Source organism: Lotus japonicus, chromosome 2 (genome assembly GCF_012489685.1).
Source record: "Lotus japonicus ecotype B-129 chromosome 2, LjGifu_v1.2".
NCBI classification, from domain to species: domain Eukaryota; kingdom Viridiplantae; phylum Streptophyta; class Magnoliopsida; order Fabales; family Fabaceae; genus Lotus; species Lotus japonicus.
Window position 1 is genome coordinate 25,323,437 of NC_080042.1, and position 19,214 is coordinate 25,342,650.

General features: G+C 39.2%; 60 non-coding genes across 60 annotated transcripts; all 60 read right to left on the reverse strand.

Moving 5' to 3' along the window:
• Positions 1–296: 296 nt before the first annotated feature.
• LOC130741852 (5S ribosomal RNA) lies at positions 297–415 on the reverse strand. The gene has a single exon (XR_009020726.1). It is a non-coding gene; the product is annotated as a 5S ribosomal RNA (ribosomal RNA).
• A 193-nt stretch (positions 416–608) lies between these two features.
• Positions 609–727, reverse strand: LOC130741853 (5S ribosomal RNA). The gene has a single exon (XR_009020727.1). It is a non-coding gene; the product is annotated as a 5S ribosomal RNA (ribosomal RNA).
• Positions 728–923: 196 nt separating this feature from the next.
• LOC130741854 (5S ribosomal RNA) lies at positions 924–1,042 on the reverse strand. Its single transcript, XR_009020729.1, has one exon. It is a non-coding gene; the product is annotated as a 5S ribosomal RNA (ribosomal RNA).
• A 195-nt stretch (positions 1,043–1,237) lies between these two features.
• LOC130741857 (5S ribosomal RNA) lies at positions 1,238–1,356 on the reverse strand. The gene has a single exon (XR_009020730.1). It is a non-coding gene; the product is annotated as a 5S ribosomal RNA (ribosomal RNA).
• A 193-nt stretch (positions 1,357–1,549) lies between these two features.
• On the reverse strand, positions 1,550–1,668 carry LOC130741858 (5S ribosomal RNA). Its single transcript, XR_009020731.1, has one exon. It is a non-coding gene; the product is annotated as a 5S ribosomal RNA (ribosomal RNA).
• A 194-nt stretch (positions 1,669–1,862) lies between these two features.
• Positions 1,863–1,981, reverse strand: LOC130741859 (5S ribosomal RNA). Its single transcript, XR_009020732.1, has one exon. It is a non-coding gene; the product is annotated as a 5S ribosomal RNA (ribosomal RNA).
• Positions 1,982–2,176: 195 nt separating this feature from the next.
• LOC130741861 (5S ribosomal RNA) lies at positions 2,177–2,295 on the reverse strand. The gene has a single exon (XR_009020734.1). It is a non-coding gene; the product is annotated as a 5S ribosomal RNA (ribosomal RNA).
• Positions 2,296–2,490: 195 nt separating this feature from the next.
• LOC130741862 (5S ribosomal RNA) lies at positions 2,491–2,609 on the reverse strand. The gene has a single exon (XR_009020735.1). It is a non-coding gene; the product is annotated as a 5S ribosomal RNA (ribosomal RNA).
• Positions 2,610–2,803: 194 nt separating this feature from the next.
• On the reverse strand, positions 2,804–2,922 carry LOC130741863 (5S ribosomal RNA). The gene has a single exon (XR_009020736.1). It is a non-coding gene; the product is annotated as a 5S ribosomal RNA (ribosomal RNA).
• Positions 2,923–3,117: 195 nt separating this feature from the next.
• LOC130741864 (5S ribosomal RNA) lies at positions 3,118–3,236 on the reverse strand. The gene has a single exon (XR_009020737.1). It is a non-coding gene; the product is annotated as a 5S ribosomal RNA (ribosomal RNA).
• A 194-nt stretch (positions 3,237–3,430) lies between these two features.
• Positions 3,431–3,549, reverse strand: LOC130741865 (5S ribosomal RNA). The gene has a single exon (XR_009020738.1). It is a non-coding gene; the product is annotated as a 5S ribosomal RNA (ribosomal RNA).
• A 194-nt stretch (positions 3,550–3,743) lies between these two features.
• On the reverse strand, positions 3,744–3,862 carry LOC130741866 (5S ribosomal RNA). Its single transcript, XR_009020739.1, has one exon. It is a non-coding gene; the product is annotated as a 5S ribosomal RNA (ribosomal RNA).
• A 196-nt stretch (positions 3,863–4,058) lies between these two features.
• LOC130741867 (5S ribosomal RNA) lies at positions 4,059–4,177 on the reverse strand. The gene has a single exon (XR_009020740.1). It is a non-coding gene; the product is annotated as a 5S ribosomal RNA (ribosomal RNA).
• A 195-nt stretch (positions 4,178–4,372) lies between these two features.
• LOC130741868 (5S ribosomal RNA) lies at positions 4,373–4,491 on the reverse strand. The gene has a single exon (XR_009020741.1). It is a non-coding gene; the product is annotated as a 5S ribosomal RNA (ribosomal RNA).
• A 195-nt stretch (positions 4,492–4,686) lies between these two features.
• On the reverse strand, positions 4,687–4,805 carry LOC130741869 (5S ribosomal RNA). Its single transcript, XR_009020742.1, has one exon. It is a non-coding gene; the product is annotated as a 5S ribosomal RNA (ribosomal RNA).
• A 195-nt stretch (positions 4,806–5,000) lies between these two features.
• Positions 5,001–5,119, reverse strand: LOC130741870 (5S ribosomal RNA). The gene has a single exon (XR_009020743.1). It is a non-coding gene; the product is annotated as a 5S ribosomal RNA (ribosomal RNA).
• A 195-nt stretch (positions 5,120–5,314) lies between these two features.
• On the reverse strand, positions 5,315–5,433 carry LOC130741872 (5S ribosomal RNA). The gene has a single exon (XR_009020745.1). It is a non-coding gene; the product is annotated as a 5S ribosomal RNA (ribosomal RNA).
• Positions 5,434–5,627: 194 nt separating this feature from the next.
• LOC130741873 (5S ribosomal RNA) lies at positions 5,628–5,746 on the reverse strand. The gene has a single exon (XR_009020746.1). It is a non-coding gene; the product is annotated as a 5S ribosomal RNA (ribosomal RNA).
• Positions 5,747–5,941: 195 nt separating this feature from the next.
• On the reverse strand, positions 5,942–6,060 carry LOC130741874 (5S ribosomal RNA). The gene has a single exon (XR_009020747.1). It is a non-coding gene; the product is annotated as a 5S ribosomal RNA (ribosomal RNA).
• A 194-nt stretch (positions 6,061–6,254) lies between these two features.
• LOC130741875 (5S ribosomal RNA) lies at positions 6,255–6,373 on the reverse strand. Its single transcript, XR_009020748.1, has one exon. It is a non-coding gene; the product is annotated as a 5S ribosomal RNA (ribosomal RNA).
• A 195-nt stretch (positions 6,374–6,568) lies between these two features.
• LOC130741876 (5S ribosomal RNA) lies at positions 6,569–6,687 on the reverse strand. The gene has a single exon (XR_009020749.1). It is a non-coding gene; the product is annotated as a 5S ribosomal RNA (ribosomal RNA).
• A 195-nt stretch (positions 6,688–6,882) lies between these two features.
• On the reverse strand, positions 6,883–7,001 carry LOC130741878 (5S ribosomal RNA). The gene has a single exon (XR_009020751.1). It is a non-coding gene; the product is annotated as a 5S ribosomal RNA (ribosomal RNA).
• Positions 7,002–7,195: 194 nt separating this feature from the next.
• LOC130741879 (5S ribosomal RNA) lies at positions 7,196–7,314 on the reverse strand. The gene has a single exon (XR_009020752.1). It is a non-coding gene; the product is annotated as a 5S ribosomal RNA (ribosomal RNA).
• Positions 7,315–7,509: 195 nt separating this feature from the next.
• On the reverse strand, positions 7,510–7,628 carry LOC130741880 (5S ribosomal RNA). Its single transcript, XR_009020753.1, has one exon. It is a non-coding gene; the product is annotated as a 5S ribosomal RNA (ribosomal RNA).
• Positions 7,629–7,823: 195 nt separating this feature from the next.
• On the reverse strand, positions 7,824–7,942 carry LOC130741881 (5S ribosomal RNA). Its single transcript, XR_009020754.1, has one exon. It is a non-coding gene; the product is annotated as a 5S ribosomal RNA (ribosomal RNA).
• Positions 7,943–8,137: 195 nt separating this feature from the next.
• Positions 8,138–8,256, reverse strand: LOC130741882 (5S ribosomal RNA). Its single transcript, XR_009020755.1, has one exon. It is a non-coding gene; the product is annotated as a 5S ribosomal RNA (ribosomal RNA).
• A 195-nt stretch (positions 8,257–8,451) lies between these two features.
• On the reverse strand, positions 8,452–8,570 carry LOC130741884 (5S ribosomal RNA). Its single transcript, XR_009020757.1, has one exon. It is a non-coding gene; the product is annotated as a 5S ribosomal RNA (ribosomal RNA).
• Positions 8,571–8,765: 195 nt separating this feature from the next.
• On the reverse strand, positions 8,766–8,884 carry LOC130741885 (5S ribosomal RNA). The gene has a single exon (XR_009020758.1). It is a non-coding gene; the product is annotated as a 5S ribosomal RNA (ribosomal RNA).
• Positions 8,885–9,079: 195 nt separating this feature from the next.
• Positions 9,080–9,198, reverse strand: LOC130741886 (5S ribosomal RNA). Its single transcript, XR_009020759.1, has one exon. It is a non-coding gene; the product is annotated as a 5S ribosomal RNA (ribosomal RNA).
• Positions 9,199–9,393: 195 nt separating this feature from the next.
• On the reverse strand, positions 9,394–9,512 carry LOC130741888 (5S ribosomal RNA). Its single transcript, XR_009020760.1, has one exon. It is a non-coding gene; the product is annotated as a 5S ribosomal RNA (ribosomal RNA).
• A 194-nt stretch (positions 9,513–9,706) lies between these two features.
• LOC130741889 (5S ribosomal RNA) lies at positions 9,707–9,825 on the reverse strand. The gene has a single exon (XR_009020761.1). It is a non-coding gene; the product is annotated as a 5S ribosomal RNA (ribosomal RNA).
• Positions 9,826–10,019: 194 nt separating this feature from the next.
• Positions 10,020–10,138, reverse strand: LOC130741890 (5S ribosomal RNA). The gene has a single exon (XR_009020762.1). It is a non-coding gene; the product is annotated as a 5S ribosomal RNA (ribosomal RNA).
• A 195-nt stretch (positions 10,139–10,333) lies between these two features.
• On the reverse strand, positions 10,334–10,452 carry LOC130741891 (5S ribosomal RNA). The gene has a single exon (XR_009020763.1). It is a non-coding gene; the product is annotated as a 5S ribosomal RNA (ribosomal RNA).
• Positions 10,453–10,647: 195 nt separating this feature from the next.
• Positions 10,648–10,766, reverse strand: LOC130741892 (5S ribosomal RNA). The gene has a single exon (XR_009020764.1). It is a non-coding gene; the product is annotated as a 5S ribosomal RNA (ribosomal RNA).
• Positions 10,767–10,961: 195 nt separating this feature from the next.
• On the reverse strand, positions 10,962–11,080 carry LOC130741893 (5S ribosomal RNA). Its single transcript, XR_009020765.1, has one exon. It is a non-coding gene; the product is annotated as a 5S ribosomal RNA (ribosomal RNA).
• A 195-nt stretch (positions 11,081–11,275) lies between these two features.
• On the reverse strand, positions 11,276–11,394 carry LOC130741894 (5S ribosomal RNA). The gene has a single exon (XR_009020766.1). It is a non-coding gene; the product is annotated as a 5S ribosomal RNA (ribosomal RNA).
• A 195-nt stretch (positions 11,395–11,589) lies between these two features.
• LOC130741896 (5S ribosomal RNA) lies at positions 11,590–11,708 on the reverse strand. Its single transcript, XR_009020768.1, has one exon. It is a non-coding gene; the product is annotated as a 5S ribosomal RNA (ribosomal RNA).
• A 195-nt stretch (positions 11,709–11,903) lies between these two features.
• On the reverse strand, positions 11,904–12,022 carry LOC130741897 (5S ribosomal RNA). Its single transcript, XR_009020769.1, has one exon. It is a non-coding gene; the product is annotated as a 5S ribosomal RNA (ribosomal RNA).
• A 195-nt stretch (positions 12,023–12,217) lies between these two features.
• LOC130741898 (5S ribosomal RNA) lies at positions 12,218–12,336 on the reverse strand. Its single transcript, XR_009020770.1, has one exon. It is a non-coding gene; the product is annotated as a 5S ribosomal RNA (ribosomal RNA).
• Positions 12,337–12,530: 194 nt separating this feature from the next.
• Positions 12,531–12,649, reverse strand: LOC130741899 (5S ribosomal RNA). The gene has a single exon (XR_009020771.1). It is a non-coding gene; the product is annotated as a 5S ribosomal RNA (ribosomal RNA).
• A 195-nt stretch (positions 12,650–12,844) lies between these two features.
• LOC130741900 (5S ribosomal RNA) lies at positions 12,845–12,963 on the reverse strand. The gene has a single exon (XR_009020772.1). It is a non-coding gene; the product is annotated as a 5S ribosomal RNA (ribosomal RNA).
• A 193-nt stretch (positions 12,964–13,156) lies between these two features.
• LOC130741901 (5S ribosomal RNA) lies at positions 13,157–13,275 on the reverse strand. The gene has a single exon (XR_009020773.1). It is a non-coding gene; the product is annotated as a 5S ribosomal RNA (ribosomal RNA).
• A 195-nt stretch (positions 13,276–13,470) lies between these two features.
• Positions 13,471–13,589, reverse strand: LOC130741902 (5S ribosomal RNA). Its single transcript, XR_009020774.1, has one exon. It is a non-coding gene; the product is annotated as a 5S ribosomal RNA (ribosomal RNA).
• Positions 13,590–13,784: 195 nt separating this feature from the next.
• Positions 13,785–13,903, reverse strand: LOC130741904 (5S ribosomal RNA). The gene has a single exon (XR_009020775.1). It is a non-coding gene; the product is annotated as a 5S ribosomal RNA (ribosomal RNA).
• A 193-nt stretch (positions 13,904–14,096) lies between these two features.
• LOC130741905 (5S ribosomal RNA) lies at positions 14,097–14,215 on the reverse strand. Its single transcript, XR_009020776.1, has one exon. It is a non-coding gene; the product is annotated as a 5S ribosomal RNA (ribosomal RNA).
• A 196-nt stretch (positions 14,216–14,411) lies between these two features.
• Positions 14,412–14,530, reverse strand: LOC130741906 (5S ribosomal RNA). The gene has a single exon (XR_009020777.1). It is a non-coding gene; the product is annotated as a 5S ribosomal RNA (ribosomal RNA).
• A 194-nt stretch (positions 14,531–14,724) lies between these two features.
• LOC130741908 (5S ribosomal RNA) lies at positions 14,725–14,843 on the reverse strand. The gene has a single exon (XR_009020779.1). It is a non-coding gene; the product is annotated as a 5S ribosomal RNA (ribosomal RNA).
• Positions 14,844–15,038: 195 nt separating this feature from the next.
• LOC130741909 (5S ribosomal RNA) lies at positions 15,039–15,157 on the reverse strand. The gene has a single exon (XR_009020780.1). It is a non-coding gene; the product is annotated as a 5S ribosomal RNA (ribosomal RNA).
• Positions 15,158–15,352: 195 nt separating this feature from the next.
• LOC130741910 (5S ribosomal RNA) lies at positions 15,353–15,471 on the reverse strand. The gene has a single exon (XR_009020781.1). It is a non-coding gene; the product is annotated as a 5S ribosomal RNA (ribosomal RNA).
• A 195-nt stretch (positions 15,472–15,666) lies between these two features.
• On the reverse strand, positions 15,667–15,785 carry LOC130741911 (5S ribosomal RNA). The gene has a single exon (XR_009020782.1). It is a non-coding gene; the product is annotated as a 5S ribosomal RNA (ribosomal RNA).
• A 194-nt stretch (positions 15,786–15,979) lies between these two features.
• LOC130741912 (5S ribosomal RNA) lies at positions 15,980–16,098 on the reverse strand. The gene has a single exon (XR_009020783.1). It is a non-coding gene; the product is annotated as a 5S ribosomal RNA (ribosomal RNA).
• Positions 16,099–16,293: 195 nt separating this feature from the next.
• LOC130741913 (5S ribosomal RNA) lies at positions 16,294–16,412 on the reverse strand. Its single transcript, XR_009020784.1, has one exon. It is a non-coding gene; the product is annotated as a 5S ribosomal RNA (ribosomal RNA).
• Positions 16,413–16,606: 194 nt separating this feature from the next.
• Positions 16,607–16,725, reverse strand: LOC130741914 (5S ribosomal RNA). The gene has a single exon (XR_009020785.1). It is a non-coding gene; the product is annotated as a 5S ribosomal RNA (ribosomal RNA).
• Positions 16,726–16,920: 195 nt separating this feature from the next.
• LOC130741915 (5S ribosomal RNA) lies at positions 16,921–17,039 on the reverse strand. The gene has a single exon (XR_009020786.1). It is a non-coding gene; the product is annotated as a 5S ribosomal RNA (ribosomal RNA).
• A 194-nt stretch (positions 17,040–17,233) lies between these two features.
• LOC130741916 (5S ribosomal RNA) lies at positions 17,234–17,352 on the reverse strand. Its single transcript, XR_009020787.1, has one exon. It is a non-coding gene; the product is annotated as a 5S ribosomal RNA (ribosomal RNA).
• A 192-nt stretch (positions 17,353–17,544) lies between these two features.
• Positions 17,545–17,662, reverse strand: LOC130742106 (5S ribosomal RNA). Its single transcript, XR_009020973.1, has one exon. It is a non-coding gene; the product is annotated as a 5S ribosomal RNA (ribosomal RNA).
• Positions 17,663–17,854: 192 nt separating this feature from the next.
• Positions 17,855–17,971, reverse strand: LOC130742109 (5S ribosomal RNA). Its single transcript, XR_009020976.1, has one exon. It is a non-coding gene; the product is annotated as a 5S ribosomal RNA (ribosomal RNA).
• A 195-nt stretch (positions 17,972–18,166) lies between these two features.
• LOC130741917 (5S ribosomal RNA) lies at positions 18,167–18,285 on the reverse strand. Its single transcript, XR_009020788.1, has one exon. It is a non-coding gene; the product is annotated as a 5S ribosomal RNA (ribosomal RNA).
• Positions 18,286–18,482: 197 nt separating this feature from the next.
• Positions 18,483–18,601, reverse strand: LOC130741920 (5S ribosomal RNA). The gene has a single exon (XR_009020790.1). It is a non-coding gene; the product is annotated as a 5S ribosomal RNA (ribosomal RNA).
• A 202-nt stretch (positions 18,602–18,803) lies between these two features.
• On the reverse strand, positions 18,804–18,923 carry LOC130742086 (5S ribosomal RNA). The gene has a single exon (XR_009020954.1). It is a non-coding gene; the product is annotated as a 5S ribosomal RNA (ribosomal RNA).
• Positions 18,924–19,214: the final 291 nt, after the last annotated feature.

Here is a 19,214-nt window from a genome sequence, read left to right on the forward strand (position 1 = left end):
CTCGCCAAGCACACTTAACTGCGGAGTTCTGATGGGATCCGGTGCATTAGTGCTGGTATGATCGCATCCGTAAAGTTATGCGGGTTAAAACATAATATGCGTTAAACTAAGAAATTAAAAAAAATAATATGCGTTAAACTAAGAAATTAAAAAAAAATAAGGAATTGCGAAAAAACGGCAAACAAGCGTGCAATTACTTTATTTTTGTCTTCAACTTTGTAGTTCACTTCGTATTCATCCGAGGCTTCTAAGAAATTAAAAAAAAAAAATAAGGAATTGCGAAAAAACGGCAAAAGGGGATGCAACACGAGGACTTCCCAGGAGGTCACCCATCCTAGTACTACTCTCGCCCAAGCACACTTAACTGCGGAGTTCTGATGGGATCCGGTGCATTAGTGCTGGTATGATCGCATCCGTAAAGTTATGCGGGTTAAAACATAATATGCGTTAAACTAAGAAATTAAAAAAAAAATAAGGAATTGCGAAAAAACGGCAAACAAGCGTGCAATTACTTTATTTTTGTCTCAACTTTGTAGTTCACTTCGTATTCATCCGAGGCTTCTAAGAAATTAAAAAAAAAATAAGGAATTGCGAAAAAACGGCAAAAGGGGATGCAACACGAGGACTTCCCAGGAGGTCACCCATCCTAGTACTACTCTCGCCCAAGCACACTTAACTGCGGAGTTCTGATGGGATCCGGTGCATTAGTGCTGGTATGATCGCATCCGTAAAGTTATGCGGGTTAAAACATAATATGCGTTAAACTAAGAAATTAAAAAAAAAAAATAAGGAATTGCGAAAAAACGGCAAACAAGCGTGCAATTACTTTATTTTTGTCTTCAACTTTGTAGTTCACTTCGTATTCATCCGAGGCTTCTAAGAAATTAAAAAAAAAATAAGGAATTGCGAAAAAACGGCAAAAGGGGATGCAACACGAGGACTTCCCAGGAGGTCACCCATCCTAGTACTACTCTCGCCCAAGCACACTTAACTGCGGAGTTCTGATGGGATCCGGTGCATTAGTGCTGGTATGATCGCATCCGTAAAGTTATGCGGGTTAAAACATAATATGCGTTAAACTAAGAAATTAAAAAAAAAATAAGGAATTGCGAAAAAACGGCAAACAAGCGTGCAATTACTTTATTTTTGTCTTCAACTTTGTAGTTCACTTCGTATTCATCCGAGGCTTCTAAGAAATTAAAAAAAAAAATAAGGAATTGCGAAAAAACGGCAAAAGGGGATGCAACACGAGGACTTCCCAGGAGGTCACCCATCCTAGTACTACTCTCGCCCAAGCACACTTAACTGCGGAGTTCTGATGGGATCCGGTGCATTAGTGCTGGTATGATCGCATCCGTAAAGTTATGCGGGTTAAAACATAATATGCGTTAAACTAAGAAATTAAAAAAAAATAAGGAATTGCGAAAAAACGGCAAACAAGCGTGCAATTACTTTATTTTTGTCTTCAACTTTGTAGTTCACTTCGTATTCATCCGAGGCTTCTAAGAAATTAAAAAAAAAATAAGGAATTGCGAAAAAACGGCAAAAGGGGATGCAACACGAGGACTTCCCAGGAGGTCACCCATCCTAGTACTACTCTCGCCCAAGCACACTTAACTGCGGAGTTCTGATGGGATCCGGTGCATTAGTGCTGGTATGATCGCATCCGTAAAGTTATGCGGGTTAAAACATAATATGCGTTAAACTAAGAAATTAAAAAAAAAATAAGGAATTGCGAAAAAACGGCAAACAAGCGTGCAATTACTTTATTTTTGTCTTCAACTTTGTAGTTCACTTCGTATTCATCCGAGGCTTCTAAGAAATTAAAAAAAAAATAAGGAATTGCGAAAAAACGGCAAAAGGGGATGCAACACGAGGACTTCCCAGGAGGTCACCCATCCTAGTACTACTCTCGCCCAAGCACACTTAACTGCGGAGTTCTGATGGGATCCGGTGCATTAGTGCTGGTATGATCGCATCCGTAAAGTTATGCGGGTTAAAACATAATATGCGTTAAACTAAGAAATTAAAAAAAAAATAAGGAATTGCGAAAAAACGGCAAACAAGCGTGCAATTACTTTATTTTTGTCTTCAACTTTGTAGTTCACTTCGTATTCATCCGAGGCTTCTAAGAAATTAAAAAAAAAAATAAGGAATTGCGAAAAAACGGCAAAAGGGGATGCAACACGAGGACTTCCCAGGAGGTCACCCATCCTAGTACTACTCTCGCCCAAGCACACTTAACTGCGGAGTTCTGATGGGATCCGGTGCATTAGTGCTGGTATGATCGCATCCGTAAAGTTATGCGGGTTAAAACATAATATGCGTTAAACTAAGAAATTAAAAAAAAAATAAGGAATTGCGAAAAAACGGCAAACAAGCGTGCAATTACTTTATTTTTGTCTTCAACTTTGTAGTTCACTTCGTATTCATCCGAGGCTTCTAAGAAATTAAAAAAAAAAATAAGGAATTGCGAAAAAACGGCAAAAGGGGATGCAACACGAGGACTTCCCAGGAGGTCACCCATCCTAGTACTACTCTCGCCCAAGCACACTTAACTGCGGAGTTCTGATGGGATCCGGTGCATTAGTGCTGGTATGATCGCATCCGTAAAGTTATGCGGGTTAAAACATAATATGCGTTAAACTAAGAAATTAAAAAAAAAATAAGGAATTGCGAAAAAACGGCAAACAAGCGTGCAATTACTTTATTTTTGTCTTCAACTTTGTAGTTCACTTCGTATTCATCCGAGGCTTCTAAGAAATTAAAAAAAAAATAAGGAATTGCGAAAAAACGGCAAAAGGGGATGCAACACGAGGACTTCCCAGGAGGTCACCCATCCTAGTACTACTCTCGCCCAAGCACACTTAACTGCGGAGTTCTGATGGGATCCGGTGCATTAGTGCTGGTATGATCGCATCCGTAAAGTTATGCGGGTTAAAACATAATATGCGTTAAACTAAGAAATTAAAAAAAAAATAAGGAATTGCGAAAAAACGGCAAACAAGCGTGCAATTACTTTATTTTTGTCTTCAACTTTGTAGTTCACTTCGTATTCATCCGAGGCTTCTAAGAAATTAAAAAAAAAAATAAGGAATTGCGAAAAAACGGCAAAAGGGGATGCAACACGAGGACTTCCCAGGAGGTCACCCATCCTAGTACTACTCTCGCCCAAGCACACTTAACTGCGGAGTTCTGATGGGATCCGGTGCATTAGTGCTGGTATGATCGCATCCGTAAAGTTATGCGGGTTAAAACATAATATGCGTTAAACTAAGAAATTAAAAAAAAATAAGGAATTGCGAAAAAACGGCAAACAAGCGTGCAATTACTTTATTTTTGTCTTCAACTTTGTAGTTCACTTCGTATTCATCCGAGGCTTCTAAGAAATTAAAAAAAAAAATAAGGAATTGCGAAAAAACGGCAAAAGGGGATGCAACACGAGGACTTCCCAGGAGGTCACCCATCCTAGTACTACTCTCGCCCAAGCACACTTAACTGCGGAGTTCTGATGGGATCCGGTGCATTAGTGCTGGTATGATCGCATCCGTAAAGTTATGCGGGTTAAAACATAATATGCGTTAAACTAAGAAATTAAAAAAAAAATAAGGAATTGCGAAAAAACGGCAAACAAGCGTGCAATTACTTTATTTTTGTCTTCAACTTTGTAGTTCACTTCGTATTCATCCGAGGCTTCTAAGAAATTAAAAAAAAAATAAGGAATTGCGAAAAAACGGCAAAAGGGGATGCAACACGAGGACTTCCCAGGAGGTCACCCATCCTAGTACTACTCTCGCCCAAGCACACTTAACTGCGGAGTTCTGATGGGATCCGGTGCATTAGTGCTGGTATGATCGCATCCGTAAAGTTATGCGGGTTAAAACATAATATGCGTTAAACTAAGAAATTAAAAAAAAAATAAGGAATTGCGAAAAAACGGCAAACAAGCGTGCAATTACTTTATTTTTGTCTTCAACTTTGTAGTTCACTTCGTATTCATCCGAGGCTTCTAAGAAATTAAAAAAAAAAAATAAGGAATTGCGAAAAAACGGCAAAAGGGGATGCAACACGAGGACTTCCCAGGAGGTCACCCATCCTAGTACTACTCTCGCCCAAGCACACTTAACTGCGGAGTTCTGATGGGATCCGGTGCATTAGTGCTGGTATGATCGCATCCGTAAAGTTATGCGGGTTAAAACATAATATGCGTTAAACTAAGAAATTAAAAAAAAAATAAGGAATTGCGAAAAAACGGCAAACAAGCGTGCAATTACTTTATTTTTGTCTTCAACTTTGTAGTTCACTTCGTATTCATCCGAGGCTTCTAAGAAATTAAAAAAAAAAATAAGGAATTGCGAAAAAACGGCAAAAGGGGATGCAACACGAGGACTTCCCAGGAGGTCACCCATCCTAGTACTACTCTCGCCCAAGCACACTTAACTGCGGAGTTCTGATGGGATCCGGTGCATTAGTGCTGGTATGATCGCATCCGTAAAGTTATGCGGGTTAAAACATAATATGCGTTAAACTAAGAAATTAAAAAAAAAATAAGGAATTGCGAAAAAACGGCAAACAAGCGTGCAATTACTTTATTTTTGTCTTCAACTTTGTAGTTCACTTCGTATTCATCCGAGGCTTCTAAGAAATTAAAAAAAAAAATAAGGAATTGCGAAAAAACGGCAAAAGGGGATGCAACACGAGGACTTCCCAGGAGGTCACCCATCCTAGTACTACTCTCGCCCAAGCACACTTAACTGCGGAGTTCTGATGGGATCCGGTGCATTAGTGCTGGTATGATCGCATCCGTAAAGTTATGCGGGTTAAAACATAATATGCGTTAAACTAAGAAATTAAAAAAAAAATAAGGAATTGCGAAAAAACGGCAAACAAGCGTGCAATTACTTTATTTTTGTCTTCAACTTTGTAGTTCACTTCGTATTCATCCGAGGCTTCTAAGAAATTAAAAAAAAAAATAAGGAATTGCGAAAAAACGGCAAAAGGGGATGCAACACGAGGACTTCCCAGGAGGTCACCCATCCTAGTACTACTCTCGCCCAAGCACACTTAACTGCGGAGTTCTGATGGGATCCGGTGCATTAGTGCTGGTATGATCGCATCCGTAAAGTTATGCGGGTTAAAACATAATATGCGTTAAACTAAGAAATTAAAAAAAAAATAAGGAATTGCGAAAAAACGGCAAACAAGCGTGCAATTACTTTATTTTTGTCTTCAACTTTGTAGTTCACTTCGTATTCATCCGAGGCTTCTAAGAAATTAAAAAAAAAAATAAGGAATTGCGAAAAAACGGCAAAAGGGGATGCAACACGAGGACTTCCCAGGAGGTCACCCATCCTAGTACTACTCTCGCCCAAGCACACTTAACTGCGGAGTTCTGATGGGATCCGGTGCATTAGTGCTGGTATGATCGCATCCGTAAAGTTATGCGGGTTAAAACATAATATGCGTTAAACTAAGAAATTAAAAAAAAAATAAGGAATTGCGAAAAAACGGCAAACAAGCGTGCAATTACTTTATTTTTGTCTTCAACTTTGTAGTTCACTTCGTATTCATCCGAGGCTTCTAAGAAATTAAAAAAAAAATAAGGAATTGCGAAAAAACGGCAAAAGGGGATGCAACACGAGGACTTCCCAGGAGGTCACCCATCCTAGTACTACTCTCGCCCAAGCACACTTAACTGCGGAGTTCTGATGGGATCCGGTGCATTAGTGCTGGTATGATCGCATCCGTAAAGTTATGCGGGTTAAAACATAATATGCGTTAAACTAAGAAATTAAAAAAAAAATAAGGAATTGCGAAAAAACGGCAAACAAGCGTGCAATTACTTTATTTTTGTCTTCAACTTTGTAGTTCACTTCGTATTCATCCGAGGCTTCTAAGAAATTAAAAAAAAAAATAAGGAATTGCGAAAAAACGGCAAAAGGGGATGCAACACGAGGACTTCCCAGGAGGTCACCCATCCTAGTACTACTCTCGCCCAAGCACACTTAACTGCGGAGTTCTGATGGGATCCGGTGCATTAGTGCTGGTATGATCGCATCCGTAAAGTTATGCGGGTTAAAACATAATATGCGTTAAACTAAGAAATTAAAAAAAAAATAAGGAATTGCGAAAAAACGGCAAACAAGCGTGCAATTACTTTATTTTTGTCTTCAACTTTGTAGTTCACTTCGTATTCATCCGAGGCTTCTAAGAAATTAAAAAAAAAATAAGGAATTGCGAAAAAACGGCAAAAGGGGATGCAACACGAGGACTTCCCAGGAGGTCACCCATCCTAGTACTACTCTCGCCCAAGCACACTTAACTGCGGAGTTCTGATGGGATCCGGTGCATTAGTGCTGGTATGATCGCATCCGTAAAGTTATGCGGGTTAAAACATAATATGCGTTAAACTAAGAAATTAAAAAAAAAATAAGGAATTGCGAAAAAACGGCAAACAAGCGTGCAATTACTTTATTTTTGTCTTCAACTTTGTAGTTCACTTCGTATTCATCCGAGGCTTCTAAGAAATTAAAAAAAAAAATAAGGAATTGCGAAAAAACGGCAAAAGGGGATGCAACACGAGGACTTCCCAGGAGGTCACCCATCCTAGTACTACTCTCGCCCAAGCACACTTAACTGCGGAGTTCTGATGGGATCCGGTGCATTAGTGCTGGTATGATCGCATCCGTAAAGTTATGCGGGTTAAAACATAATATGCGTTAAACTAAGAAATTAAAAAAAAAATAAGGAATTGCGAAAAAACGGCAAACAAGCGTGCAATTACTTTATTTTTGTCTTCAACTTTGTAGTTCACTTCGTATTCATCCGAGGCTTCTAAGAAATTAAAAAAAAAAATAAGGAATTGCGAAAAAACGGCAAAAGGGGATGCAACACGAGGACTTCCCAGGAGGTCACCCATCCTAGTACTACTCTCGCCCAAGCACACTTAACTGCGGAGTTCTGATGGGATCCGGTGCATTAGTGCTGGTATGATCGCATCCGTAAAGTTATGCGGGTTAAAACATAATATGCGTTAAACTAAGAAATTAAAAAAAAAATAAGGAATTGCGAAAAAACGGCAAACAAGCGTGCAATTACTTTATTTTTGTCTTCAACTTTGTAGTTCACTTCGTATTCATCCGAGGCTTCTAAGAAATTAAAAAAAAAATAAGGAATTGCGAAAAAACGGCAAAAGGGGATGCAACACGAGGACTTCCCAGGAGGTCACCCATCCTAGTACTACTCTCGCCCAAGCACACTTAACTGCGGAGTTCTGATGGGATCCGGTGCATTAGTGCTGGTATGATCGCATCCGTAAAGTTATGCGGGTTAAAACATAATATGCGTTAAACTAAGAAATTAAAAAAAAAATAAGGAATTGCGAAAAAACGGCAAACAAGCGTGCAATTACTTTATTTTTGTCTTCAACTTTGTAGTTCACTTCGTATTCATCCGAGGCTTCTAAGAAATTAAAAAAAAAAATAAGGAATTGCGAAAAAACGGCAAAAGGGGATGCAACACGAGGACTTCCCAGGAGGTCACCCATCCTAGTACTACTCTCGCCCAAGCACACTTAACTGCGGAGTTCTGATGGGATCCGGTGCATTAGTGCTGGTATGATCGCATCCGTAAAGTTATGCGGGTTAAAACATAATATGCGTTAAACTAAGAAATTAAAAAAAAAATAAGGAATTGCGAAAAAACGGCAAACAAGCGTGCAATTACTTTATTTTTGTCTTCAACTTTGTAGTTCACTTCGTATTCATCCGAGGCTTCTAAGAAATTAAAAAAAAAAATAAGGAATTGCGAAAAAACGGCAAAAGGGGATGCAACACGAGGACTTCCCAGGAGGTCACCCATCCTAGTACTACTCTCGCCCAAGCACACTTAACTGCGGAGTTCTGATGGGATCCGGTGCATTAGTGCTGGTATGATCGCATCCGTAAAGTTATGCGGGTTAAAACATAATATGCGTTAAACTAAGAAATTAAAAAAAAAATAAGGAATTGCGAAAAAACGGCAAACAAGCGTGCAATTACTTTATTTTTGTCTTCAACTTTGTAGTTCACTTCGTATTCATCCGAGGCTTCTAAGAAATTAAAAAAAAAAATAAGGAATTGCGAAAAAACGGCAAAAGGGGATGCAACACGAGGACTTCCCAGGAGGTCACCCATCCTAGTACTACTCTCGCCCAAGCACACTTAACTGCGGAGTTCTGATGGGATCCGGTGCATTAGTGCTGGTATGATCGCATCCGTAAAGTTATGCGGGTTAAAACATAATATGCGTTAAACTAAGAAATTAAAAAAAAAATAAGGAATTGCGAAAAAACGGCAAACAAGCGTGCAATTACTTTATTTTTGTCTTCAACTTTGTAGTTCACTTCGTATTCATCCGAGGCTTCTAAGAAATTAAAAAAAAAAATAAGGAATTGCGAAAAAACGGCAAAAGGGGATGCAACACGAGGACTTCCCAGGAGGTCACCCATCCTAGTACTACTCTCGCCCAAGCACACTTAACTGCGGAGTTCTGATGGGATCCGGTGCATTAGTGCTGGTATGATCGCATCCGTAAAGTTATGCGGGTTAAAACATAATATGCGTTAAACTAAGAAATTAAAAAAAAAATAAGGAATTGCGAAAAAACGGCAAACAAGCGTGCAATTACTTTATTTTTGTCTTCAACTTTGTAGTTCACTTCGTATTCATCCGAGGCTTCTAAGAAATTAAAAAAAAAAATAAGGAATTGCGAAAAAACGGCAAAAGGGGATGCAACACGAGGACTTCCCAGGAGGTCACCCATCCTAGTACTACTCTCGCCCAAGCACACTTAACTGCGGAGTTCTGATGGGATCCGGTGCATTAGTGCTGGTATGATCGCATCCGTAAAGTTATGCGGGTTAAAACATAATATGCGTTAAACTAAGAAATTAAAAAAAAAATAAGGAATTGCGAAAAAACGGCAAACAAGCGTGCAATTACTTTATTTTTGTCTTCAACTTTGTAGTTCACTTCGTATTCATCCGAGGCTTCTAAGAAATTAAAAAAAAAAATAAGGAATTGCGAAAAAACGGCAAAAGGGGATGCAACACGAGGACTTCCCAGGAGGTCACCCATCCTAGTACTACTCTCGCCCAAGCACACTTAACTGCGGAGTTCTGATGGGATCCGGTGCATTAGTGCTGGTATGATCGCATCCGTAAAGTTATGCGGGTTAAAACATAATATGCGTTAAACTAAGAAATTAAAAAAAAAATAAGGAATTGCGAAAAAACGGCAAACAAGCGTGCAATTACTTTATTTTTGTCTTCAACTTTGTAGTTCACTTCGTATTCATCCGAGGCTTCTAAGAAATTAAAAAAAAAAATAAGGAATTGCGAAAAAACGGCAAAAGGGGATGCAACACGAGGACTTCCCAGGAGGTCACCCATCCTAGTACTACTCTCGCCCAAGCACACTTAACTGCGGAGTTCTGATGGGATCCGGTGCATTAGTGCTGGTATGATCGCATCCGTAAAGTTATGCGGGTTAAAACATAATATGCGTTAAACTAAGAAATTAAAAAAAAAATAAGGAATTGCGAAAAAACGGCAAACAAGCGTGCAATTACTTTATTTTTGTCTTCAACTTTGTAGTTCACTTCGTATTCATCCGAGGCTTCTAAGAAATTAAAAAAAAAATAAGGAATTGCGAAAAAACGGCAAAAGGGGATGCAACACGAGGACTTCCCAGGAGGTCACCCATCCTAGTACTACTCTCGCCCAAGCACACTTAACTGCGGAGTTCTGATGGGATCCGGTGCATTAGTGCTGGTATGATCGCATCCGTAAAGTTATGCGGGTTAAAACATAATATGCGTTAAACTAAGAAATTAAAAAAAAAATAAGGAATTGCGAAAAAACGGCAAACAAGCGTGCAATTACTTTATTTTTGTCTTCAACTTTGTAGTTCACTTCGTATTCATCCGAGGCTTCTAAGAAATTAAAAAAAAAATAAGGAATTGCGAAAAAACGGCAAAAGGGGATGCAACACGAGGACTTCCCAGGAGGTCACCCATCCTAGTACTACTCTCGCCCAAGCACACTTAACTGCGGAGTTCTGATGGGATCCGGTGCATTAGTGCTGGTATGATCGCATCCGTAAAGTTATGCGGGTTAAAACATAATATGCGTTAAACTAAGAAATTAAAAAAAAAATAAGGAATTGCGAAAAAACGGCAAACAAGCGTGCAATTACTTTATTTTTGTCTTCAACTTTGTAGTTCACTTCGTATTCATCCGAGGCTTCTAAGAAATTAAAAAAAAAAATAAGGAATTGCGAAAAAACGGCAAAAGGGGATGCAACACGAGGACTTCCCAGGAGGTCACCCATCCTAGTACTACTCTCGCCCAAGCACACTTAACTGCGGAGTTCTGATGGGATCCGGTGCATTAGTGCTGGTATGATCGCATCCGTAAAGTTATGCGGGTTAAAACATAATATGCGTTAAACTAAGAAATTAAAAAAAAAATAAGGAATTGCGAAAAAACGGCAAACAAGCGTGCAATTACTTTATTTTTGTCTTCAACTTTGTAGTTCACTTCGTATTCATCCGAGGCTTCTAAGAAATTAAAAAAAAAAATAAGGAATTGCGAAAAAACGGCAAAAGGGGATGCAACACGAGGACTTCCCAGGAGGTCACCCATCCTAGTACTACTCTCGCCCAAGCACACTTAACTGCGGAGTTCTGATGGGATCCGGTGCATTAGTGCTGGTATGATCGCATCCGTAAAGTTATGCGGGTTAAAACATAATATGCGTTAAACTAAGAAATTAAAAAAAAAATAAGGAATTGCGAAAAAACGGCAAACAAGCGTGCAATTACTTTATTTTTGTCTTCAACTTTGTAGTTCACTTCGTATTCATCCGAGGCTTCTAAGAAATTAAAAAAAAAAATAAGGAATTGCGAAAAAACGGCAAAAGGGGATGCAACACGAGGACTTCCCAGGAGGTCACCCATCCTAGTACTACTCTCGCCCAAGCACACTTAACTGCGGAGTTCTGATGGGATCCGGTGCATTAGTGCTGGTATGATCGCATCCGTAAAGTTATGCGGGTTAAAACATAATATGCGTTAAACTAAGAAATTAAAAAAAAAATAAGGAATTGCGAAAAAACGGCAAACAAGCGTGCAATTACTTTATTTTTGTCTTCAACTTTGTAGTTCACTTCGTATTCATCCGAGGCTTCTAAGAAATTAAAAAAAAAAATAAGGAATTGCGAAAAAACGGCAAAAGGGGATGCAACACGAGGACTTCCCAGGAGGTCACCCATCCTAGTACTACTCTCGCCCAAGCACACTTAACTGCGGAGTTCTGATGGGATCCGGTGCATTAGTGCTGGTATGATCGCATCCGTAAAGTTATGCGGGTTAAAACATAATATGCGTTAAACTAAGAAATTAAAAAAAAAATAAGGAATTGCGAAAAAACGGCAAACAAGCGTGCAATTACTTTATTTTTGTCTTCAACTTTGTAGTTCACTTCGTATTCATCCGAGGCTTCTAAGAAATTAAAAAAAAAAATAAGGAATTGCGAAAAAACGGCAAAAGGGGATGCAACACGAGGACTTCCCAGGAGGTCACCCATCCTAGTACTACTCTCGCCCAAGCACACTTAACTGCGGAGTTCTGATGGGATCCGGTGCATTAGTGCTGGTATGATCGCATCCGTAAAGTTATGCGGGTTAAAACATAATATGCGTTAAACTAAGAAATTAAAAAAAAAATAAGGAATTGCGAAAAAACGGCAAACAAGCGTGCAATTACTTTATTTTTGTCTTCAACTTTGTAGTTCACTTCGTATTCATCCGAGGCTTCTAAGAAATTAAAAAAAAAAATAAGGAATTGCGAAAAAACGGCAAAAGGGGATGCAACACGAGGACTTCCCAGGAGGTCACCCATCCTAGTACTACTCTCGCCCAAGCACACTTAACTGCGGAGTTCTGATGGGATCCGGTGCATTAGTGCTGGTATGATCGCATCCGTAAAGTTATGCGGGTTAAAACATAATATGCGTTAAACTAAGAAATTAAAAAAAAAATAAGGAATTGCGAAAAAACGGCAAACAAGCGTGCAATTACTTTATTTTTGTCTTCAACTTTGTAGTTCACTTCGTATTCATCCGAGGCTTCTAAGAAATTAAAAAAAAAAATAAGGAATTGCGAAAAAACGGCAAAAGGGGATGCAACACGAGGACTTCCCAGGAGGTCACCCATCCTAGTACTACTCTCGCCCAAGCACACTTAACTGCGGAGTTCTGATGGGATCCGGTGCATTAGTGCTGGTATGATCGCATCCGTAAAGTTATGCGGGTTAAAACATAATATGCGTTAAACTAAGAAATTAAAAAAAAAATAAGGAATTGCGAAAAAACGGCAAACAAGCGTGCAATTACTTTATTTTTGTCTTCAACTTTGTAGTTCACTTCGTATTCATCCGAGGCTTCTAAGAAATTAAAAAAAAAATAAGGAATTGCGAAAAAACGGCAAAAGGGGATGCAACACGAGGACTTCCCAGGAGGTCACCCATCCTAGTACTACTCTCGCCCAAGCACACTTAACTGCGGAGTTCTGATGGGATCCGGTGCATTAGTGCTGGTATGATCGCATCCGTAAAGTTATGCGGGTTAAAACATAATATGCGTTAAACTAAGAAATTAAAAAAAAAATAAGGAATTGCGAAAAAACGGCAAACAAGCGTGCAATTACTTTATTTTTGTCTTCAACTTTGTAGTTCACTTCGTATTCATCCGAGGCTTCTAAGAAATTAAAAAAAAAAATAAGGAATTGCGAAAAAACGGCAAAAGGGGATGCAACACGAGGACTTCCCAGGAGGTCACCCATCCTAGTACTACTCTCGCCCAAGCACACTTAACTGCGGAGTTCTGATGGGATCCGGTGCATTAGTGCTGGTATGATCGCATCCGTAAAGTTATGCGGGTTAAAACATAATATGCGTTAAACTAAGAAATTAAAAAAAAATAAGGAATTGCGAAAAAACGGCAAACAAGCGTGCAATTACTTTATTTTTGTCTTCAACTTTGTAGTTCACTTCGTATTCATCCGAGGCTTCTAAGAAATTAAAAAAAAAATAAGGAATTGCGAAAAAACGGCAAAAGGGGATGCAACACGAGGACTTCCCAGGAGGTCACCCATCCTAGTACTACTCTCGCCCAAGCACACTTAACTGCGGAGTTCTGATGGGATCCGGTGCATTAGTGCTGGTATGATCGCATCCGTAAAGTTATGCGGGTTAAAACATAATATGCGTTAAACTAAGAAATTAAAAAAAAAATAAGGAATTGCGAAAAAACGGCAAACAAGCGTGCAATTACTTTATTTTTGTCTTCAACTTTGTAGTTCACTTCGTATTCATCCGAGGCTTCTAAGAAATTAAAAAAAAAAATAAGGAATTGCGAAAAAACGGCAAAAGGGGATGCAACACGAGGACTTCCCAGGAGGTCACCCATCCTAGTACTACTCTCGCCCAAGCACACTTAACTGCGGAGTTCTGATGGGATCCGGTGCATTAGTGCTGGTATGATCGCATCCGTAAAGTTATGCGGGTTAAAACATAATATGCGTTAAACTAAGAAATTAAAAAAAAAATAAGGAATTGCGAAAAAACGGCAAACAAGCGTGCAATTACTTTATTTTTGTCTTCAACTTTGTAGTTCACTTCGTATTCATCCGAGGCTTCTAAGAAATTAAAAAAAAAAATAAGGAATTGCGAAAAAACGGCAAAAGGGGATGCAACACGAGGACTTCCCAGGAGGTCACCCATCCTAGTACTACTCTCGCCCAAGCACACTTAACTGCGGAGTTCTGATGGGATCCGGTGCATTAGTGCTGGTATGATCGCATCCGTAAAGTTATGCGGGTTAAAACATAATATGCGTTAAACTAAGAAATTAAAAAAAAATAAGGAATTGCGAAAAAACGGCAAACAAGCGTGCAATTACTTTATTTTTGTCTTCAACTTTGTAGTTCACTTCGTATTCATCCGAGGCTTCTAAGAAATTAAAAAAAAAATAAGGAATTGCGAAAAAACGGCAAAAGGGGATGCAACACGAGGACTTCCCAGGAGGTCACCCATCCTAGTACTACTCTCGCCCAAGCACACTTAACTGCGGAGTTCTGATGGGATCCGGTGCATTAGTGCTGGTATGATCGCATCCGTAAAGTTATGCGGGTTAAAACATAATATGCGTTAAACTAAGAAATTAAAAAAAAAATAAGGAATTGCGAAAAAACGGCAAACAAGCGTGCAATTACTTTATTTTTGTCTTCAACTTTGTAGTTCACTTCGTATTCATCCGAGGCTTCTAAGAAATTAAAAAAAAAAAATAAGGAATTGCGAAAAAACGGCAAAAGGGGATGCAACACGAGGACTTCCCAGGAGGTCACCCATCCTAGTACTACTCTCGCCCAAGCACACTTAACTGCGGAGTTCTGATGGGATCCGGTGCATTAGTGCTGGTATGATCGCATCCGTAAAGTTATGCGGGTTAAAACATAATATGCGTTAAACTAAGAAATTAAAAAAAAAATAAGGAATTGCGAAAAAACGGCAAACAAGCGTGCAATTACTTTATTTTTGTCTTCAACTTTGTAGTTCACTTCGTATTCATCCGAGGCTTCTAAGAAATTAAAAAAAAAATAAGGAATTGCGAAAAAACGGCAAAAGGGGATGCAACACGAGGACTTCCCAGGAGGTCACCCATCCTAGTACTACTCTCGCCCAAGCACACTTAACTGCGGAGTTCTGATGGGATCCGGTGCATTAGTGCTGGTATGATCGCATCCGTAAAGTTATGCGGGTTAAAACATAATATGCGTTAAACTAAGAAATTAAAAAAAAAATAAGGAATTGCGAAAAAACGGCAAACAAGCGTGCAATTACTTTATTTTTGTCTTCAACTTTGTAGTTCACTTCGTATTCATCCGAGGCTTCTAAGAAATTAAAAAAAAAAATAAGGAATTGCGAAAAAACGGCAAAAGGGGATGCAACACGAGGACTTCCCAGGAGGTCACCCATCCTAGTACTACTCTCGCCCAAGCACACTTAACTGCGGAGTTCTGATGGGATCCGGTGCATTAGTGCTGGTATGATCGCATCCGTAAAGTTATGCGGGTTAAAACATAATATGCGTTAAACTAAGAAATTAAAAAAAAAATAAGGAATTGCGAAAAAACGGCAAACAAGCGTGCAATTACTTTATTTTTGTCTTCAACTTTGTAGTTCACTTCGTATTCATCCGAGGCTTCTAAGAAATTAAAAAAAAAAATAAGGAATTGCGAAAAAACGGCAAAAGGGGATGCAACACGAGGACTTCCCAGGAGGTCACCCATCCTAGTACTACTCTCGCCCAAGCACACTTAACTGCGGAGTTCTGATGGGATCCGGTGCATTAGTGCTGGTATGATCGCATCCGTAAAGTTATGCGGGTTAAAACATAATATGCGTTAAACTAAGAAATTAAAAAAAAAATAAGGAATTGCGAAAAAACGGCAAACAAGCGTGCAATTACTTTATTTTTGTCTTCAACTTTGTAGTTCACTTCGTATTCATCCGAGGCTTCTAAGAAATTAAAAAAAAAAATAAGGAATTGCGAAAAAACGGCAAAAGGGGATGCAACACGAGGACTTCCCAGGAGGTCACCCATCCTAGTACTACTCTCGCCCAAGCACACTTAACTGCGGAGTTCTGATGGGATCCGGTGCATTAGTGCTGGTATGATCGCATCCGTAAAGTTATGCGGGTTAAAACATAATATGCGTTAAACTAAGAAATTAAAAAAAAAATAAGGAATTGCGAAAAAACGGCAAACAAGCGTGCAATTACTTTATTTTTGTCTTCAACTTTGTAGTTCACTTCGTATTCATCCGAGGCTTCTAAGAAATTAAAAAAAAAATAAGGAATTGCGAAAAAACGGCAAAAGGGGATGCAACACGAGGACTTCCCAGGAGGTCACCCATCCTAGTACTACTCTCGCCCAAGCACACTTAACTGCGGAGTTCTGATGGGATCCGGTGCATTAGTGCTGGTATGATCGCATCCGTAAAGTTATGCGGGTTAAAACATAATATGCGTTAAACTAAGAAATTAAAAAAAAAATAAGGAATTGCGAAAAAACGGCAAACAAGCGTGCAATTACTTTATTTTTGTCTTCAACTTTGTAGTTCACTTCGTATTCATCCGAGGCTTCTAAGAAATTAAAAAAAAAAATAAGGAATTGCGAAAAAACGGCAAAAGGGGATGCAACACGAGGACTTCCCAGGAGGTCACCCATCCTAGTACTACTCTCGCCCAAGCACACTTAACTGCGGAGTTCTGATGGGATCCGGTGCATTAGTGCTGGTATGATCGCATCCGTAAAGTTATGCGGGTTAAAACATAATATGCGTTAAACTAAGAAATTAAAAAAAAAATAAGGAATTGCGAAAAAACGGCAAACAAGCGTGCAATTACTTTATTTTTGTCTTCAACTTTGTAGTTCACTTCGTATTCATCCGAGGCTTCTAAGAAATTAAAAAAAAAATAAGGAATTGCGAAAAAACGGCAAAAGGGGATGCAACACGAGGACTTCCCAGGAGGTCACCCATCCTAGTACTACTCTCGCCCAAGCACACTTAACTGCGGAGTTCTGATGGGATCCGGTGCATTAGTGCTGGTATGATCGCATCCGTAAAGTTATGCGGGTTAAAACATAATATGCGTTAAACTAAGAAATTAAAAAAAAAATAAGGAATTGCGAAAAAACGGCAAACAAGCGTGCAATTACTTTATTTTTGTCTTCAACTTTGTAGTTCACTTCGTATTCATCCGAGGCTTCTAAGAAATTAAAAAAAAAAATAAGGAATTGCGAAAAAACGGCAAAAGGGGATGCAACACGAGGACTTCCCAGGAGGTCACCCATCCTAGTACTACTCTCGCCCAAGCACACTTAACTGCGGAGTTCTGATGGGATCCGGTGCATTAGTGCTGGTATGATCGCATCCGTAAAGTTATGCGGGTTAAAACATAATATGCGTTAAACTAAGAAATTAAAAAAAAAATAAGGAATTGCGAAAAAACGGCAAACAAGCGTGCAATTACTTTATTTTTGTCTTCAACTTTGTAGTTCACTTCGTATTCATCCGAGGCTTCTAAGAAATTAAAAAAAAAATAAGGAATTGCGAAAAAACGGCAAAAGGGGATGCAACACGAGGACTTCCCAGGAGGTCACCCATCCTAGTACTACTCTCGCCCAAGCACACTTAACTGCGGAGTTCTGATGGGATCCGGTGCATTAGTGCTGGTATGATCGCATCCGTAAAGTTATGCGGGTTAAAACATAATATGCGTTAAACTAAGAAATTAAAAAAAAATAAGGAATTGCGAAAAAACGGCAAACAAGCGTGCAATTACTTTATTTTTGTCTTCAACTTTGTAGTTCACTTCGTATTCATCCGAGGCTTCTAAGAAATTAAAAAAAAAAATAAGGAATGCGAAAAAACGGCAAAAGGGATGCAACACGAGGACTTCCCAGGAGTCACCCATCCTAGTACTACTCTCGCCCAAGCACACTTAACTGCGGAGTTCTGATGGGATCCGGTGCATTAGTGCTGGTATGATCGCATCCGTAAAGTTATGCGGGTTAAAACATAATATGCGTTAAACTAAGAAATTAAAAAAAAAATAAGGAATTGCAAAAAACGGCAAACAAGCGTGCAATTACTTTATTTTTGTCTTCAACTTTGTAGTTCACTTCGTATTCATCCGAGGCTTCTAAGAAATTAAAAAAAAATAAGGAATTGCGAAAAAACGGCAAAAGGGGATGCAACACGAGACTTCCCAGAGGTCACCCATCCTAGTACTACTCTCGCCCAAGCACACTTAACTGCGGAGTTCTGATGGGATCCGGTGCATTAGTGCTGGTATGATCGCATCCGTAAAGTTATGCGGGTTAAAACATAATATGCGTTAAACTAAGAAATTAAAAAAAAAATAAGGAATTGCGAAAAAACGGCAAACAAGCGTGCAATTACTTTATTTTTGTCTTCAACTTTGTAGTTCACTTCGTATTCATCCGAGGCTTCTAAGAAATTAAAAAAAAAATAAGGAATTGCGAAAAAAACGGCAAAAGGGGATGCAACACGAGGACTTCCCAGGAGGTCACCCATCCTAGTACTACTCTCGCCCAAGCACACTTAACTGCGGAGTTCTGATGGGATCCGGTGCATTAGTGCTGGTATGATCGCATCCGTAAAGTTATGCGGGTTAAAACATAATATGCGTTAAACTAAGAAATTAAAAAAAAAATAAGGAATTGCGAAAAAAACGGCAAACAAGCGTGCAATTACTTTATTTTTGTCTTCAACTTTGTAGTTCACTTCGTATTCATCCGAGGCTTCTAAGAAATTAAAAAAAAAAATAAGGAATTGCGAAAAAAACGGCAAAAGGGGATGCAACACGAGGACTTCCCAGGAGGTCACCCATCCTAGTACTACTCTCGCCCAAGCACACTTAACTGCGGAGTTCTGATGGGATCCGGTGCATTAGTGCTGGTATGATCGCATCCGTAAAGTTATGCGGGTTAAAACATAATATGCGTTAAACTAAGAAATTAAAAAAAAAAATAAGGAATTGCGAAAAAAAACGGCAAACAAGCGTGCAATTACTTTATTTTTGTCTTCAACTTTGTAGTTCACTTCGTATTCATCCGAGGCTTCTAAGAAATTAAAAAAAAAAAAATAAGGAATTGCGAAAAAAACGGCCAAAAGGGGATGCAACACGAGGACTTCCCAGGAGGTCACCCATCCTAGTACTACTCTCGCCCAAGCACACTTAACTGCGGAGTTCTGATGGGAATCCGGTGCATTAGTGCTGGTATGATCGCATCCGTAAAGTTATGCGGGTTAAAAATAATATGCGTTAAACTAAGAAATTAAAAAAAAATAAGGAATTGCGAAAAAACGGCAAACAAGCGTGCAATTACTTTATTTTTGTCTTCAACTTTGTAGTTCACTTCGTATTCATCCGAGGCTTCTAAGAAATTAAAAAAAAAAATAAGGAATTGCGAAAAAACGGCAAAAGGGGATGCAACACGAGGACTTCCCAGGAGTCACCCATCCTAGTACTACTCTCGCCCAAGCACACTTAACTGCGGAGTTCTGATGGGATCCGGTGCATTA